Source organism: Macaca mulatta, chromosome 11 (assembly GCF_049350105.2).
Source record: "Macaca mulatta isolate MMU2019108-1 chromosome 11, T2T-MMU8v2.0, whole genome shotgun sequence".
Taxonomy (NCBI): Eukaryota; Metazoa; Chordata; class Mammalia; order Primates; family Cercopithecidae; genus Macaca; species Macaca mulatta.
The window spans coordinates 99,312,968-99,333,312 of record NC_133416.1 but is presented as its reverse complement, the minus strand read 5'-3'; the positions used below and the strand labels follow the sequence as shown (position 1 = coordinate 99,333,312).

General features: G+C 36.4%; 1 long non-coding RNA gene across 1 annotated transcript in view; it reads left to right on the top strand.

Moving 5' to 3' along the window:
• The window catches only part of LOC107000966 (uncharacterized), a 39,371-nt gene extending 19,630 nt beyond the window's left edge, over nt 1-19,741 (top strand). Inside the window, exons 2-3 of the long non-coding RNA XR_013400701.1 lie at nt 9,836-17,164; nt 18,007-19,741. This is a non-coding gene — a long non-coding RNA (uncharacterized LOC107000966). The remainder of the gene's footprint in view (nt 1-9,835; nt 17,165-18,006) is intronic.
• The last annotated feature ends 604 nt before the right edge of the window (nt 19,742-20,345 follow it).

Genomic DNA, 20,345 nt, shown 5'->3' with positions numbered 1-20,345 from the left:
GCTTAGATACTAGGGGAGGAATGAGTATGGAGAGAGAGAGAACTAGAGTTTATTGATGTTATCACCTGTGCTATGTGTTCATGTTATTTCATTTACTCTCTTTAACAGCTCTGTGAAGTATATTTACCTACTTTTATTTTAAGCAAACCAGAGCTTGCTACAGTTAGTGGTAAATAGAGCCAAAATTCAAACCTGGAGTTTTCAATCAGGTGCAGCGGGCCATGCCTGTAATCTCAGGAATTTGGGAGGCCGAGGCGGATGGATCACTTGATCCCAGAAGTTTGAGACCAGCCTGGGCAACATAGTTAGATCTTGACTCTACGAAAAAATTAGAAAACCATCTGTGCGCGATGGTGCATTCACGTAGTCCCAGCTACTCAGGAGGCTGAGGTGGGAGGATTGCTTGAGCCCAGGATGTCAAAGCTGCAGTGAACTGATTGTACCACTGCACTCCAGCCTGGGGGACAGAGTGAGGCCCTGTCTCAAAAGCAAACAAACAAACAAGAAAACGCAAAAACCTAGGATTTTCTGACTCAGACATTATACCACACTCATGTCCTATTATGTAGAAAATACATGTCCTAACCACAAGCAGTTTATAAATCCAGAAAAGGAATGCAAATCGCTAAAAAGGGCAGAGGTGGTAGACCCTACATGTATCCTATGTACTGTGCACATAACTTCATCTAAGTGATTATGAACGTTTGGCCTCACGGCATGTAGGGCACCCGCTTTGAATTGTTTTTCCCTGGACAGTAATGCAGACACAGAGAGGCACTATTTTGCTAACATGTTTTTTAATTTTCCCCCAGCAGATAATATAACATGTTACACAGATTTTTATGCTATTCAGAATCAAACCCTCATTTGCCATGCAAATTTGGCAAGATAGTTAATCTTGATCATACACAATTTCCACTTGTAAAATAGAGGTGATGATGATGATGTCTATCTTATGGGGTTGCTATCAGATGCCTCTTTAAGGCGCTTGCATCATGCTCAGCTCTCTAAAATGCTAGTTATGATGATTTGCTGCAGCCATTGTTGTTGACATGTGTTTTAATACTTCTTGATGCATTTTGGAGACCTTTGGTGGGAGGTCTGGCTGTAACACTAGATAGAGCTGCTTCACTCACTGACCAGTGGTGCTGGTCAGTCTGATATGTGCCCCAAAGTGCTAAGTAATTGGGTGTGGGGAGGAGAGAGGCCACGGTTGGAGTGATACTGGAAAGAAGAAACCAAGTGTTTTACTAAAAGTGCTTTGAAAAATTGAGTCAAGGGAATGGCAGGAATCTACAGGGAAAAGTAGAAAAACGGTGAGATGGGAGACGAATATTGGCTTCTTTCCAATTAAAGAGTTCCTGGGACAACGGTCACAATGTTTGCCTGTTAACGGGGAATTTTCTTCTGAAAGACTAACCTCAAAAACACAAATCGCAAAATGGTGGCACATGTTCGCTCTTCCTTATTTCATTCTTTAATGGAATACATTTAAAAAAGAAGTCGTTTCATGTAAACCTGATTAACTCTGAAGAGAGTCATAATCCATCCAAACCAATCCAAATGAAGGAATAATCAGCTCTTATTATTCAAAATGGTTCTCAGTTAATTTATTGCACTGCACTAAATATTAAGCTGTTAGGCTCCACATTGCTTTTTCCACGTTAGATTAAATAGCTTATTGCTGCTGGAGCTTATTTCATATTGCATACAATTTGGATATATTACATTGGCGTAGATATTAGTCTATTATAAGAGACAGGCGTAAATACTTCATTGATAGGATCTCTCCGTTTGGAAAACGGTAAGGGAGAAGAAGAAATGCAAACAAGAGTAATGAACAGAGGGGATTTATGTGCATTGCCTGAGGGGTTGGTTCTGCTGCAGGTGACAGCTGGTTGCCACACACGGGGGCCAGGCACCTTGGAGAAACGTAACATTTCCAGTGGGAAGAAAATCCAAAGAGAGTTTATGTTCTTTTTCAGGAGAGTGTTGACATTTTAATTACTTTCTGTTTTCTTTGGAGTTACATTTGAGAACTGGAAACAAGTTAGAAAAATAAGAATTGGCTTTATTAGAAATAAGATGAATTGACATGCAGGCAGGAACTGGAGAAAGTCCAGGTTCAGCTCTTAACAAACTGAAGTCTCCAGCAGTATCCAGAGAGCCAAGAAAACTAGTCATTGAAAAACTAACCAGAAGAACTACTCAGGGCTTATCATCTTGGAGACCAGACTGTGCCTGAGAGCAATCTAATCTTTTCTGGCCTTGGGGCCTCTGTACTTCACTCTTTAATTTTTTTACTTTACACTTTGGTCTTTGGCGAACTAGGGTAAGGCTAAGTAGTACAGGAATGCAAAGCAAAAAGAAAATAATCAGGGAGAATTGGAATGAGTTGGGGAAACTGGGAGGTTTAGAATTATTTAGTTTTGAAGATAATCTGATATTTTTGGTATTTCATAAAAGAAAACTGCCTGTGGAAGTGAGGGTGGAGCCAGAGTAAATGACTTTGGAAGATAAGATATATTTGCACCTTCTCTACCTGGACCTGGAGTTGCCTGGGACTGATAAACACTTAGCCAATCCAGTGTGTCTACCAGCACTAGCATATTCCAGGGTTCACAAATCCAAAAATAGTAACTCATTTGCAGATTGAACATTTTTTTCTTTTTTAAAAACAAAAAATCCAAAATCTTCCACCAGCATCTTTGTGGTGCCTGAAAGGGTGACTCCTGTGGACATAGGTTCTCTTTGTCCCTTGCCCACCATCCCAGCATTGCTATGCTGTAGGAATAGTGCAAAAACTCTCTCATTTCAGACCAGTCAATTCAGCAATAAGTAGGTCAAACTGAGTCCCCACAAATTATCTAACAGCCACCGTGTGTCTTGTGATTTAAATATACTATTTAAAATTTCAGAAAAACCTATAAGGAGATATTATCTCTACGGTAGATATTGTTATTTCTGTTTAATAAATGAGCAAACAGGCTTTGGCAGGTTAAGTAAATTTACAAGTTACATATAAACTTTTATTGTAAAAGATTTCAAATATATACAAGAGAAGATGAATAAATGAACATCCATGCTTATTTCACTTGTTCAGGGTCAATTTTGTCAGTCACCATCTACTCCCCCCATTATTTTTTTATTTATTTTTACTTTTTACTTAAATATTTCAAAAATTGACACATAATAATGTATGGGGTACATAGTGGTGCTGTGATATGTATAACATATAGTGATCCTATCGGGGTAATTAGCACATTCATCATCTCAAACATTTATCATTTCATTTCATTGGAAGCCTTCAGTGCCTTTCTTCTAGCTGTTTAAACTATATAATATGTTATTGTTGGCAACTGACATCCGACAGTGCCACAGAATACTAGAACTTATTCTGTCTACTTAGCTGTCTACTTAGTACTTAGCTATACAAATTTCTCCCTATCCTCCTTCTTCCCCTTTCTCTTCCCAGCCTCTATCATCCTCTATTCTATTTTTCACTTCTATGAGATCAGCCTTTTTTTAGCTTCCACATTTGAGTGAGAACATGTGGTGTTTAACTTTCTGTTCCTGGCTAATTTCACTTAAAATAATGTCTTCCAGTTTCATCCATGTTGCCATGAATGAAAAGAGTTCATTGTTTTTAAAGGCTGAATCGTATTCCATTATGTATATATACCACATTTCCTTTCTATTCTTTTACTTTTTGAGACAGGGTCTTTCCCTGTTACCAAGGCTGGAGTGCAGTGGCATGATCATGGCTTTCTGAAGCCTCCAGCTCCTGGATTTAAGCAATCCTCCTTCCTCAGCCTCTTGAGTAGCTGGGACTACAGTAGACTGGACCATCATGACTGGCTTTTTTTTTTTCTTCTGTACGGATGGGGTCTTTCTATGCTGCCTAGGCTGGTTTTGAAATCCTGGCCTAATGTAATCCTTTCACCTCAGTCTCCCAAAGTGTTAGGATTATAGGCTTGAGCCACTGAGCCCAGCCTACCACATTCTCTTCATCCATTCATCTGTTGTTAGACACTTAAATTGATTCCATATCTTCGTTATTGAGAATAGTGCTTCTGGGGGTGCAGATGTCTCTTGGATACACTGATTTTCTTTCCTTTGTATGATTGCCAGTAGGGGGATAGCTGGATCAAATGATAGTTCTATTTGTAGATTTTTGAGGAAAGTTCATGCATTTCTCTACAGTGGCTGTACTAGTTTACATTCCCACCAACAGTGTATAAGAGTTTCCTGCACTCCACCCTGGGCGACAGAGCAAGACTCCGTCTCAAAAAAAAAAAAAAAAAAAGAGTTTCCTTAGTTTTGCAGCTTCACCAGCATTTGTTATTTTTTGTCTTTTTGATAACAACCATCTTAATTGGGGCGAGATGATACCTCATTGTGGTTTTGATTTGCATTTCCCTAGTGGTTAGTGATGTTGGGTATTTTTTCATGCATTTTTTGGCCATTCGTGTGTCTTCTTTTGAGAAATGTCTGTTCAGATCATTTGTCCATTTTAAAATCAGATTTTTTATTTTCTGTTGAGATGTTTGAGATTCTTGTATATTCTAGATATTAATACCCTTTGGATGAGTAGTTTGCAAATATTTTCTACTATTCTGGGGGTTATCTTTTCACTCTATTGATTATTTTCTTTGCTATGCAGAAGCTTTTTAGTTATAATCTCATTTTGTTTTTGCTTTTGTTGTGTGTGCTTTTGAGGTCTTATTTATAAAATCGTTTCCAGGCTGGGCACAGCGGCTCATGTCTGTAATCTTAGCACTTGAGTCCAGGAGTTCAAGGCCAGCTTGGGCAACATGGTGAAACCTCGTCTCTACAAAAAAAAAAAAAAAAAAAAAAAAAAAAAAAAATTATTTTCCCAAAACAATGTCTTGAAGTGTTTCTCCTATGTCTTCTTCTAGTAGTTTTATAATTTCAGGTCTTACATTTAAGTCTTTGATCCATTTTGAGTTGATTTTTGTGTAGGATGATATATGGGGGTCTAATTTCATTCTCTTGTATATGGGTACCTAGTTTTTCCATCACCATTTGTGGAAGTGACTGTCCTTTCTCCAGTGTATGTCCTTGACACCTTTGTCAGGAATCAGTTGACTGTAGATATATGGATTAATTTTGGGTTCCCTATTCTGCTCCACTGGTCTACGTATGTGATTATCATGTTGCTTTTTTACTACAGCTTTGTAATCTACTGTATATTTTAAAGTCTGGTGTCTCCAGGTTTTTTTTTTTTTTTTTTTTTTTTTGCTTACGATTGTTTTGGTTGAGGTCTTGTGTGGTTCCATACAATATTTAGGATTGTTTTTTCTGTTTTCATGAAGAATGTTATTGGTATTTTGATAGGGATTGTGTTAAATGTGTAGATTGCTTTGGGTAGTTTGGTCATTTCAACAATATTAATTCTTCCCATCTGTGAACATGGGATGTTTTTCAATTTGTTTGTATTCTCTTCAATTTCTTTCATTAGTGTGTTGCAGTTTTCCTTGTAGAGACTTTTTACCTCCTTGGTTAAATTTATTCATAAGTATTTAATTTTATTTTGTAGCTGTTGTAGATGGGATTGCCTTCTTGATTTCTAATTCATTGTTTGTGTATAGAAATGCTACTGATTTTCACATATTGATTTTGTATCCTGTAACTTTACTGAATTTGTTTATCAGTTCTAAGAGTTTTTTGGTGGAGTCTAGGTTTTTCTATATGTAAGATCATGTCTTGTGGAAACAGGGACAATTTGAATTTCTTCTTTCTTATTTGGATTCCCTTTATTTCTTTCTCTACCCTAATTGTTCTGGCTAGGATTTCCAGTACCATATCACATAAGAGTAATGAAAATGGGCCTCTTTTTCCTGTTCCAGTTCTTACTTTCAGCTATTCCCCACTCAATTTGATGTTAGCTGTGAGTTGGTCACATGTGGTCTTTATTGTTTGGAGGTACCTTCCTTCTATACCTAATTATTGAGAGTTTTTATTATGAAGGGGTGTTGAGTTTTTTCAAATGTTTTTTCTGCATCTATTGCAATGATCATATGGTTTTTGTCCTTCATTCTGTTAATAGGATGTATCATTTTTATTAATTTGCATATGTTGAACCATCCTTGCATCCCTGGGATTAATCCCATTTGATCATGGTGTATTATCTTTTTGATGTATTGTTGAATTCTGTTTATCATATTTTGTTGCAGATTTTTATGTCTCTGTTCATCAGGGATATTGGCTTGTAATTTTCTTTTTGTGTATGTGTTCCTGTTTGGTTTTGGTATCAGGGTTATGCTGGTCTCATGAAATGAGTAAGAAAGAACTCCCTTTGCATCAATTTTTTTGAAAAGTTTGAGAGAATTGGTATTAATTCTTCTGTAAGACTTTGGTAGAATTCAGCAGTGGAATCATCCGGTCCTGGAGTTGTTGTTGTTGTTGGGAGACTTTTGTTTACCTTTTTGAAAAGTCAACTTTTTTTGTGGTTGATTTTTAAAATTGTGTTTTCTTAGTCTCAATTTTATTAATTTCTGTTCTGATCTTTATAATTTCCTTCTACTAATTTTAGGTTTGACTTGTTCTTGCTTTTCTAGTTTCTTGAGATGCATCATTAGGTTATTTATTTGAAATGTTTCTAATTTTTTGAGGTAGGTATTTATTGTATAAACTTGTCTTAAAACTGCTTTTGCTGTGTTGCATAGGTTTTGGGATGTTGTATTTCAATTTTCATTTGTTTCAAGGAATTTTCTAATTTCATTTTTAATTTCTTCCTTCATCTATTAGTTAAGAGTAGGTTGTTTAATTTCCATGCATTCATACAGTTTCAAGTGTTCCTCTTGTTACTGATTTCTAGTTGCATTCTGTTATGGTCAGATAAGATACTTGGTATAATTTAATTTAAAAAATATTTTTTGAGACTTGTTTTGAGTCTTAATATATAGGCACTACAGGAGAATTCCATGTACTGATGAAAAGAATGTGTATTCTGTAACTGTTGGATGATATGTTTTGTAAATGTCTGTCAGGTCCATCTGATTTATGGCGCAGTTTAAATCTGATGTTTTTTGTTGATTTTCTGTCTAGATGATCTGCCCAATGCTAAGTGAATTGTTGAAGTCCCCAACTATTGTATTGGGATTTATTTCTTTGTTCAGGTCTAATAATATTTGCTTTATATATCTGGGTGCTCCAGTGTGGGGTGCATATATATTTACAATTGTTTTATTGTCTTGCTGAATTAATTCTTTTGTTATTATGTAACATTCTTGCTTGTCTCTTTTTACAGCTTTTGACTAGAAGTCTATTTTGTCTGATATAAGTATAGCTGCTCCTGCTTCCTTTTGGTTTCCATTTACTTGCAATATCTTTTTCTACTCGTTCACTTTCAACCTGTGTAACCCTTTACAGATAAGATGAATTTCTTGTATGCAGCATATAGTTGGGTCTTTTTCCCATTATTTTGAGGCAAAGCTCTAAGCATTAATTTCTTTTTATCTATATATCTTTCAGTTTGGGTCTCTAAGAGATAGGGATTCTTTAAAACAAAATATCATTATTATACCTAAAAACATTAATTACTAATATCAATAAATATGCAGTCAGTATACACATATCTCCAATTATCTTATCATCTAGTTTTTTAACAGCCAAATCCAGATATAAACAAGGTTCATAATTTATTATTATCTGATATATTTCTAGGGTCTGTTTTAACCTTAGGCTCCATCTTCATCTCTGCTTTGTTTTCTTGATCCCTTTTTTTCCTTTTTCTTGGTCTCATTGGAGAAATGAGATTGTTTTAACTGAAGATTTTCTAATAATTTGAATTTTCTTGATTCCATCGCTAATGTGTTCTCAAACATATTCATCATCTTGTACGACGTACTTCTTGTAAATTCACAGTGATGGCTAGAGATCAGATTCTGCTTCCATGGTTTTGGCCACTTCACAAATAGTGGCATATATTTCCATAAGTGGAAATGTGTATGTGTGAAATGTTAACAACAATTGAAGATTTTTGCCTGGATTAATCAATTTGGTAACTATTGCAAAGTGGTAATATCTTCATTTTATGATTTTAAAATATTGACTTTATTTTTTAGAGCAGTTTTAGGTTTGCAGCAAAGTTGAGTGGAAAATATGCAAAATTCCCATATACCCCCAGCTCCCACCCATGCATAGCTTCCTTCATTATTGATATTCCTCACTAGAGTGGTAAGCTGTTTACAATTGATGGGTGTATACATTATTATCACCCAAAGTCCATCCTTTCTTTGGGTTCACGCTTGATGTTATACATTCCATAGGTTTTGACAAATACAAAATAACATGTATCCACTAACGATTCATTCTTCATTTATTCTCTGGGGTATTTCTGTAAGGAGAAACTTCTCCCCCTCCCCATTTCCTATTTGTATCTAAAGTAACAAAACCCAGGATCAATGTTTTGTTCTTTACCTCATCTACCAGTTTGCAGAATAATGAGTTGGTTTTCTCCTCTAAATAAACATTAGTTGTTGTTTCTGTTAAGACCACTAAGAACTCACATATTTAAACATATTTGATGTGTTCCAATGCTCTATTATATGTGTGTATATATACAGCTATATATGTGTCTGTACATACATACACATATCCATATATGTTTACACACATATCCTAATAACTTGATGGTAAACTCATAGGTCACCAATGTTTATAAATCTACTTTGTTGTCTAGTTTTAAACAAAGTAATCCATAAAACAATTAAAAATTTAATTTTAGAACGGTATTTTCTATTTAGTAGTTCTCATAGAGACTCCTCTGAGTCTCTGAGGATGGTAGAAAACCTTGCTTTGTTGCTAAAAAAGAGAAGCAGCTCTCTCTCTCTCTACATATATATATATCTTTATATATATATATATCTTTATACACACACACACACAAAAGAACAAGAAGGAAGGGGAGAAAGAAAAGAGGAAGTAAAGAAAAAAAGAGTAAGCAAATGAGTATTAAAAGACAAGTCAGTTAATTAATGGCTATTGCACAATTTGGGAAAATTATTGTAGTTAATTTATTTATATGGTCTTGTGTGACATTATTGGAAAGTAGTTAAGCTTGAGTGCTTGAGATTCAGACTGCTTGGGTCAAATCTCTAGGTCTGATACTTCCTAGTGGTGTCAGTGTGGGCAAGTTACTTCTCTTTGGCTGATCCTCCTCAATAGTACAACAAGGATACAAAGCAGAATTTTGTAAGGATAAAATAAATGAATACATATAAAATGCTTAGATTGCTCATAGGAAATGGTCAATAAATGTTAGTTTATTTTGTTTTCATTATTGTGATGATGATGATGATGATGTGGTATCGATATGCAGATGGCAAAGCAGTATCTTTCTGGACAAAAAAGAAGGGCAAAATGATATTTGTTAGGTGACTACTATGAGCAGGTACTACACTAGCACCTGCTTTGTATTCTCTAATATATTTTTAATTTTAGTTAAATTATCAACATTTTTAATTTATCAACATTATTATTTATTATTTATTTTGGCATAGTAGCTAGAATAGGGAAGGGATACAATATTACCTTTTCTTAAATTGAGTGCTATTATTAGGTGTATTTGACCTGTATTAGGTATTGCTATATCTGCAAAGAACTTATAAGATGAAGTACTCTTCTAACATACAGAACTGGCAAAGAATGGAAATTTAAAATTCTATAAGAAAAGCTTAAATGAAAAAATCCCAGCAAAGGTGATCATGTACGAATGTGGATAGTGAGGCACTCATGAATCACATAATTCTAGTACTGCCCATGGTAAATTCATATCAATATTCACCAAAGTATTTTTTCCTCTGCACAGGAAAAGAAAGAAATAAAAGCGAGACAATTTCTGCATCACTCCCTAGAACCACGGAAATGATTTTAATTACCAATTCATCTGTTGGCAGACTCTTCTGGCAGATGTACCTGCAACTTGGAAAGATAACAAATGAACCAATTCCTTACTCCAGAGTTGACACTGATAGTGCTTACTGAATTTGCTCTCAGAAAAGAATCCTGGGCAACAATACATCTGGCACTCTGCTCGAGGAATTTGTCATGTCATTGACATGTTCAGCCTCCATTGTCCACACCACCCCGACAGCAGGTCCTTTATATTTCAAAGAAATTGCAGCCTGAATTAATATAATTAGAATGTAACTGCTATTCACTGCAGAAACTCCTTATTTCCAGGAGTGGAGATCTGATAGCATGTCTGTACTTAAAATCTTTCCCATGATGGTTGGAGGGGAGCAAGCAGATAATAAAATGACAGAATATATGCTATTTCACAGACTTTTTGAAGTATTAGCTAATGGAAATATAGGGGGAGAAGAAAACTGTTCTACCCTTGGCATGTATAAATAGAAACGTCTTTTAAGTTTACTTGCCTTTATAGTACTTCCATAAAATATGTTCTAAAGAGTATCTAAACTCAGAGAAATAAATTAAATCAGAAAGATTACCTATCTCCAAAAAGTATGCAATGAAGCATGAAGTAGAGTGGCTAATTCATAGACAGAATTACAGATTTCAGAGATGGTTGAATAACTTCAGTCATTTTTCCCTGCTTCCCTTTGAACAGTTGATGTCACCAACTAAGCAACTGTCACCAAGTTAATAACTTGGATGCTGGATTTTTGAATTTTATTCTTTGTTAGCATTCTGTTTCTACAAATACTTGATTATTGATATAGTGGAAACTGACATTGGCATCTTTCTTTTGAAAATAAGATTGATTCACATTCTTCCAAATAAGTTAACATTCTCACTGGGAATGATTCATTTGAGGGAGAACAATGGCCTGGCATATCAATGTATAGGCTGGTGCTTATGGCCTCTTCTCTGAAGAATATAATGTTTATCCTTGTACATGTTATAGACTGTTTGTATCCTTCTGAAATGTATATGTTGAAGCCCTAATTCCCAGGGTAATGGTATTTGGATATGCAGCCTTTAGGTAATTAGATTTAGGAGTCTTGAGGGTGGAGCTCTCATGATGGAATTAGTGTCCTTGTAAGAAGAGGAAACAAAGATCAGAGTGCTTGCTCTCTCTTTCTCTCTCTCTCTCTCTCTCTCTCTCTCTCTCTCTCTCTCCCCCCCTCCCCTCTGAGCCCTGCCTCCAGACCTCCGACTATGTGAAGATACAGTGGGAAGATGACTGTCCACAATATAGGAAGAGAGCCCTCACTGAGAAACCAAATTGGCCAGTATCTTGATCTTGGATTTCTCAGCCTCAAGAACCCTGAGAAATAAATGTCTGTTGTTCAAGCCACCCAGTCTATGGTATTTTGTGATGGCAGCCCCAGCTGACCAAGATAGTGCATTTGATATTGCATATGAATTTAATGAGCATTGAGAAGAGCTAATGTTTTTCATTTTTCCCCTTAGAAGCATCTATTGATCTTCATCTGAAATTATGTCAGAAACTACAATAATAGAAATAAAGATAATGGGCTAGGTAGTGTAAGAACAGGGCTAAGGTTATGTAAGCGAGAGACAGTTTCAAGAGATGAATTTCAGTAGCCTTTAAAATTTTAAATCAAATACACTTTATAAACCAAATGCATTATGTTAAGGAGCTGTAGACATCGGTTTCTCCTTATAAAGATTGCATATACATTTAGTTACCATCTTGGACAAGTCAGGAATGATTCCTTTCTTCCAAGTTGTGCTGTGGAATATCTTCTTTGTCTCCCTCAACATAGAGGAACTATCCACCATTTTCCATTAAATAGCCTATAATTAGGTGTGTTTCAGAATCACTTGTATGTATGTACGTGGTGGTTGGATATGGGTGGATTGGGAAGGACTTGTTAAAATGCCCATGCCTGAATTCCTCCCAGATCCACTAAATCAGAATTTTCAGCTGTAGTGCCCAAATTATCTAAGTTAAAAACCACTCCAAGAGCTTCTGATACATACCAGACTTGACATCCATAGACCAATGTTCTCATTCATTGATACACATATTCAAGTTTACTACCTAGGCAGATCTTTCTATAGGTTATATATGTGAGTTTAAAAATGGGAACATTTAATTTTTGTAAATGGAAATCCACTTAAGACATTTTGGGCCAATGGTTTTGAGGAGAGCCCATTAGAATAACAGCTGGGCTACCCAATTTCCTCATTGCACACCTTCCTTCTGCCTTTGCCATAGGTTGCTTAGTTTCCCAGTCTGCCTGTCGGGTCTGAGTTAGAAAGAAAAATGGGTATCTCACAGTTCCTAGCAATTTACTTTGCAAAAGAATGCAGTAGAGATTTATATTTTAATGTAAAAAAATCCTTTGAGTAAATAGTTTTCCCTCTTTCCAATATATTTTCTTATTATTCTGTATATTTAATAATGGGATTATATGTTATAAACACATGCTAAGACATCCAAATATATGCACAGAAGGAAAATATCAAGCTTGCAGGAAAGGTCCATCCCCCAAACACAATTTTAAGGGGTTTTGCCTTTGTTTTCTCTAAGGAATACGAAAGTCAGACTTGAACAAAGGAGGTTTAGGGAATTCTGTTGCTAGTCTCCTAATTTCCGCCAAATGCTAATTCTGATGTTGTCTTTTTTATTTTTAGTGGCCTTTAGAGAATTCTAGGTGTGGGGGGTGGGTAGGAAGTGGATTGAGGATGCGGGAGCGTTCCTATCTGATGTCTGACCAACGAATTGTTAGATAAACTAGTCATGTAGAAAACAGCTTGATTTAACCAAGAGAGATAATAGTGACTCCCAGGATCCAGCCCGCCCTGTAACAACCCAGAGGACTTCTTTCCTGAGGTTTACAGAATACATTGATTGGTGAATCAAGTAGATGTAGTAAATATGTAAAAATTATATTCTCCAAATTTTTTTAAATTGTAAAATAAGCACATAGTTTTGGAAGACTATATGGGGAAAAAGTAATGCAGAGGAAAAAAAAAAGAAGGGAGAAAATATGGGCCAAGGTGCTGCTTTCAGAATCAGACACATGTGGATTAGATTTCAGTATTAGTTGTTGTATGTCTTTGGGCAGTTATTTCACATTTCTAAACCAAGGTTGTCATCTGTTAAATGGGAACAATATCGCTCTCACATGGCTATGGTAAGGGTTTGCTGAAGTATTTATTTTACAGTCTGTAAAAGGATTTAAGAAAAATGCCTGATGTACAGTAGCTGTCAACACAATACATCTGAGATAATAGTATTGTTATTGCTGGCAGCAGAGTGTGGTAGTTACTAACTATTTTTTTCTGGGTATGCAGTCTTAACTTTGAACGCCTTTTGATTTGAGGCAGAATTACTGCTATTGGAATTTCTAGCACTAAGTCTACATGATATTTTTAAGAATTTGTTGAGATCTCTTAAATTATTACCATTATCAAGAAATAGATTTGCTATGTCTGTTTTCTTGATTTATTAACTGAAATTCCGTAATCCTTGCCTTAAGCTTATAAGCATTCTTCTTAGTTTGATTTTTAAAATACCCTCAGAAACCATTAATGTTCACAAGAAAGTAAGAAATCTTTGCAATAATATTTCATTGTATCATCAGATGTTTTCTTTCCTGAAAAACCAATGAAGAATGGCAGTTTTATATGTAAAACAGTAGTTAGCCTTTATACGGATGACATATTCCTAAAAGCCTAGAAAAATTTCACATTTGCAGAAAAATACTCTGTTCCCAGATTAAATCTGAGTAAAATTCAAATCTATATTAACATCTCATTACTTTTTGAAAAAAGTGAATGCCACATTTAATGGAAAATGCTCACTGTCTGTCCTCACTGCTTTTGTGGGCTTCTTAGCAAGGTCGTCCTGGGATCCAGGAGGGCTGGACCACAGCTACATCCTTGTTAAAACAGTCACCCGGCGTGAATGTTGGCCTTTAGTTTTTCCTTCCTTTCCCCTCTCCCATCCCTACATTGTTTCAGCTGCCAGCTCCCTAATATTTTTTTCTGAAGCAAGGGAAAGGGAAGGGCAAAAATGACTTTGAAAGAATAACATTTCTTTCTATGGACTTAAATAGAACATTCAACACAAAACATCCTGTGTTTTCTTTTAGTTGATGACACACTGACTGTAGGAATGAGTGAACTAAAAACCAGGGCTTGATTTTCAAATGGGGGTTATTTTAGTTGCATACTACCTGATCAAGGGAAAGTTGTTAAACTATTTTAAATTATAACCTGTTCGTTTCTCCTCTGTACTCCTGATCTCCTTATCTTGCTGTGCGTTTCTTTTCTCCATTTTACATATCACCTTCTAATGTGTGTTTATTATGTTTTTTGTTCATTTTCCCACTCTCCTGCCTATGACAGAAGTCCATGAGAGCAAGCAGCTGTATCCATTTTGCTCACTGTTGGATTCCCTGTTTTAAAAATATCACCTGGCCCAACATAGGTGCTCAATAAATATTTGCAGCATGAATTAATGAAATAGTTTCTTTCTCAGTGTCTTTTTCTATACAATTATGGTGAAAATAACTGGTACAAATAAGGTACAAAAACATCTTATAAATATGTGCTTATACCTAGTAGATACACTTGAAAGTACAGCTCTGCTGGGAGTGTACATATCTTAGTTGGTGAAGAAGAGATATTAAAAGAGTTAGATTAAAAAGAAGCACCTTGTCACTCTCTATTCTCTTATTTACTCTGCTTTATTTTTCTTCGAACCCTGACTCCTAACACCCAACATAATATATTTATTTGCTTATTGTCTACTTCCTCATACTAGAATGTAAGCTTTTTAAGGACAGGTTCTTGTGTGTTTTGTTCACTTTTATAGCCCCATTGCTTGGATTCATGCCTGATACAGAGTAAGCACCCAACACATATTTGTTGAATGAACAAATGTATGTTTGAATGAGTGTGTTTGTTTTAGACTGTATTCATGCCTGCCTCTGGCTCCATATACAGACTCTTTGAAATGATTGTTCACTAAGACCTTAGTACTGTTGAGGTGGATGATGGGTGGGGAGATAAAGGGAAGAAGATGACCAAGATTATACTAATATTTGTAAACTTTTTCATTAATTGTGAAAAAGATGCCCCACTCATTATATATGTGTGGTATAGTATGAGCCTATGGACAGTGGTTTGGGTCCTGAAACATCCACCTATTTTCAGAATACACTAAAATTATTTCTTAATTTCTTGATGTCACATTTTCATTATTAGTAAAATTAAAACAATGTTTCCTTACCCAGGGCTATAATGGGAGAACAGAGAGGGACTGACACATAGAAGTTTGTCAGTAAATGTTAGCTATCATCGTCATCATCATCATCATTATCAACATCATCATCATTATCAACATCATCATCCAAGGGTTGGTGAACTATAGCTGGTGGGCCAAATCTGGCATGTGGTATACTTTTATAAATAAAGTTTTATTGAACACAGTGCATTAATTTTCTTATTGTCTCTGGCTGCTTTTATATTACAACAGCAGAATTGAGTCATGCCTTGCAAATCCTAAAATATTTGCCCTCTCATCCTTGATAGAAAAAGTTTGGAAACTTTTATCTAGAAAGTGGTCTAGCAAAGTGTGGTTCATGGACGAGTTTGACCTGCAAACCACTTGTTACTGGTTCATGACAAGGTGAGTACAGAAATTATGAGTAACTATTTAGAAACTTTTATAACAATTTAAGAATGCTGCTGACATCTTAAGTGTTTTATTTTGACATCTAAGTGCATGATTTTGGTTTATACAAAAGTGTTGATTCGTGACAGATTGGAAATTTAAGAAAAAGAAAACCTGGCCTTTTCCACTGGAATAGAGGTGGGTGTTTTGTAATGGGATTTTGTTGTATTGGTGACTTAGTAAGACATATTCACGTGGCTTCAGATGGAAACATCTGGGGGCCCATCAGGTGGGAGTGACAAACATATCCTGAGACTGCAAGTGACCTGGGAAGGTTGATGAGCATGCACATTAATAACGTCACACAAATGGATTTTATGCAGATGGATGGGCCAGCCACAGTTCACTTATCAGCTAATACAGTTGTAATGTGTTGCTTCATATCTGAGAGAAGGCAGCACCTTAGGATATTATGTGTGTCTCACTTACATACATAAATGAATTCCCTTTAGGGGTAGAAATAGATGAATTTTAAGTCAATAAGTCATCTCTCAATAGTAAGCCAAAAACTTTCCTGGAAATCTAGCAAAACAACAGTTCTATGACCAGCCTTATGTTTTGTTGCATGTGTGCATAAAAAATGCAGATTGACTCTTTCCTTTTCTGTTTTAGAATTGGTTCCACACAGTAACGCCTGCCAGAAAAAACAGACAAACTCTGAGGAGCAACAATGCCTATTATGTGTGGAGTAGAAGCTGCCAGACTTTGATTACTGGCCAGACATTAACCCCTTTGGTGTCTTAGGAGGGAAAATGCCAAGTCTGAATCCAGACATTTCCAGGACTTTACAGTCCTTCATGGTGTGAGACCAGGTGATTTATAATGACTTGCGCAAAAAAAAAACAAAAAAAAACAAAAAAAAACGACTACTGGGAGAAGGAAGTGCAAGTCAAAGGCCACATCTCCTTGCTTCCTGAATTCTGCCATGATTCATTCCGGCAAGCGGACACAGACCTGATCACCTCTGCTTTTCCCTTTGTTAGCCTGCCTGGTCATGGATGAGAAGCACCCAGCTCTTGCTACCTTCTTGTGGTGGTTTGGATCCTGAAACATCTACCCATTTTCAGAATAAACTAAAATAATTTCTTAATTTCTTGAGGTCACATTTGCATTATTTGTAAAATTAAAACAATGTTACCTAACCCATGGCTATTGTGGGAGAGTAGAGAGGGACTGACACATAGAAGCTGGTCAGTAAATGTTAGCTATCATCGTCATCATCATCATCATTATCAACATCATCATCCAAGGGTTGGATGATGTTTTTCTGTTTTTGCCCAGGTGTCAGAAGGAGGGTGGCAAATTTGGCACGCAAGAGGGAAACCTATGTGCTTCATGAGGTCATTGCTTACAGTACAACCACTAAAAGAGCATTGCCTGCAAACTCTTTTGTGATCAGTTTCTTCCCTTCTCTCATATACCCTCTGTAGGTCCACTGATTGCATTTTGAGAGCTCAGAGAAGCAGAGAGCAATGCAATTTGTCACGGAAGGATGATTATGTATATGCACTGTCATGTGTATGTATATACAGTATGTGTATATATGCATATGTATATATAGTATGTGTATTTCATTTGTTCTTTTACCATATCCTTCAATATGTATTTATTGATAATTTATTATGAGAGGCTGATAATATCAAGTTAATTATAATTAATTATAATAATAGCTACCATTAATTATGAACATATTGCATATCAACATTATGCCAAATACTTTACATACATATATTTCAGTTACCTAAAAACCTTTATGAAATAGCCCCATTTTATACATTAGTAAATCGAGTTCCAGAAAACTCAAGGGCATGCAGCTAGTTAATGTCAGAGCTAGGATTCGCGTTCAGATCTGTCTGATGCAAAACCCAATTCCTTATTCACTTTGTTAAATTGCCTTCCCAAAGATGAATAACATGATACAAAGGCATTTACCTACTTTATTGGAATTCATTCTGGTTGGCGAGAAAGGCATATGATGCAGAACATAAAAGGCTATAATATAGCTATATACAAAATACCATGATTAACTCATTCTCTTATGGGGTGGGAGAAGTGGGAGAGGATAGAAGAAGGCCTCATAGGGCAAGTCGTGGTCGAACTATGCCTCTGGGGTGTGGGATATTCACTCAGCAGAGAGAGGAAAGGTAGGGGCTGCAGAGGAGAAAGAGAGAGAGAGGGAGGGAGGTATATTGGGAGGGAGGGAGAGAGAGACTTCAGCTGGGTGTGACTTTGTTTTGTAGGACAAGATGTAGACTTGTTCAGGTGCAAAGGAGACATCTGTAGCTAGTTAGTGGGAAGTTCTTCAAGGCTGTTTCTCCACTGACCAAGCCCATATATTTTTCCTCTTTGTTCTCCTTTAGCTATTTCCATGCCTAACTCAAAGGAGTCACAGGGAGAAAGTGAGCTCAGCCCGGGTAAATTGGAGGTTGTGATGACTTCTAGGAAGCCTCAGTAAAGAGAAACAAAGACAACACGGGCCTGCTGCTCTCTGCAATGGTGGGACCCTTGTGGGATAACTGTTTTAGGAATGAAGGTGTCTAGCCTCTCTAGAAACGAAAATGTAAGTTTGGCTGTGGTTGAGTATTGAATGGAGGCAAAAAGAAACTGACATATTTGCTCCTTTTCAATTGTTTGTTTCACCCTGAGGGGCATGGCTGCCTAATTTTTTTCTCCAGAGATAGGTGGACAGATAAAGACAGGAAAGTAACATCCACAGACTGCCCTCTGTGAAGGTGACAGTGATGAAGGGAATGCGTGATCTGAACACTGGTAAATAAAGTGACCGCATATTTCCCTAGCCAGGAGAGCAATCTGGCTCAAAAGAAAGGAGAACAATGACATTACTCCCAGGCTGCTCCTAAGCCTTTGGCTATTCTGTTCAGTACAAATAAAAAGCAGTGAACATAGCTGTGACCCGCCTTGTTGGCAACCACAGTGTCACAATTCTTTGGGGCTTCACTTTGAGAAATTGAGACCTACCTACCTTAACCCTGGGGGGTTAAGCTTACAGACTGGAATGACAACTGAACTATTCATTTGCAGTAATTCTGGATTTTGTGCATATTTTAAAAAGGAATACCAGTCTTGCCTATATTCATTACAAAGTCCTCCCAGCTTTCAAATCTTCCAATACAATGTCTCTTCTCTAGTCTTTTAAGCACATCCTGTGACTGGATATGATTATGGGAGATTTACATGCATCCTTGTCTATTGTATCAAAAGATCAGGGAATAAAATGCCCATCATTAAAATCCCAAAGTGATTGGATTGGCATGAGAAATGGGGATGGGGCTGGCATGGGAGAGAGGGTTCTGACTCTGAGATTTCATGAAATGCAAAACAATAGGACAGCTGCTCTTCCATAAACAGATTATTATTATTATTTCTACCTAGACAGCTTGATAGCAGCCATTATCTTCTTTCTGGGTGTCTTATCAAGTTCCGGCTGTGTGCAGCATGGGTGATAAGGAATGAGAAATGTCACCCATGGGATTGCCAAGGATTATTTCTATGCACTGCTGTTCAGCAACAGCCAATCCCTCAGAACTGAGAAGTAGTCCCATTGTTCACTCTGGGCAGTTGCTATTCTGACTATCCCAAGAAAGCAGAAAAGGGATGTAGTTGCCATTGTGCAAAAGATTGATATTTCATTACTCTCAGCTAAAGTTCAAGCAGTCTTGATTTTGAAAAGCAGAATCATCATGAAATATCTTTGAAGAGAGAGAAGACAAGGGAAGAAAAGAAGAATGAAATGAGTTCAGAGCTTTTTAGAACTGTGAGAGAGTGCGAAAAAAGAAAGGTGTAATACTTTCAAACAGTCGAAGTTAAAATGCCAGGCGTCTAAGCCTCAGCGAAACTGAGCAGCATCACATCACCATGACTTGTGGTCCAGCTGTTTATTGCAAAGACTCCATCCTGCATTACTCACCAGAAAATAGTTAGCTTTGCATCTGGCATTATTTTAATAAAAAAAAAAGTTAACTTACTAGATTTCTGTTTGTCTGTGTTTCATACAAGATTCTTGAATGAAAATAATCTGTTGATATTTAACATTTTTCCTTTCCTTCTCGATGAGAAAATAAACGTTTTATTATACATGCAGATGTGCTGGCTAAATATTTCAGGAAAAAAAAATCTCTTCATTGTATCTCAGCTTTCCAGTATCTCAGCTTTCCAACCTTGTATCTTCCTAGAGAAAAGACTTAATTAGAAAAAAATTAAAACTAAAGTGTATGACTAACCTGTACTGTATTCATAGAGAATTCCCCACAAAGTGTTCAGAGTGCTTTAGTCTTCTTTATACACGGTTTTAGGGTCATGCTGATATTATAATGTAAGCTGCTTGGAAATGAGCCAAGTCAAATTTTTCCAACATTTTAAATCACTATTCTGAAATTGGAATTTCAAATGAATAAAATGCTTTGCTCTTAAACCAACGACTTCAGAAATGAGATCCTAGTCAGGAATTATTACAATAGGAAGTGAGAGGAGGTTGGGAAGGTAAAGAGCAAAAGGAGGGCACAGAGGGAGAAAGGAGGATGCAGGAAAAGAGGAAGGAGCTTTGACTTCCCTGTGAAGTGTGAGCTCCAGGAGGGCAAGAACTTTCCCTTTATGTTTGTATAACACCTCATATAGAGTAAACACTCAGGAGATATTTGTTAAATGAATTAGTGAGAGAGGCAGAGAAAAAATGGTTTTG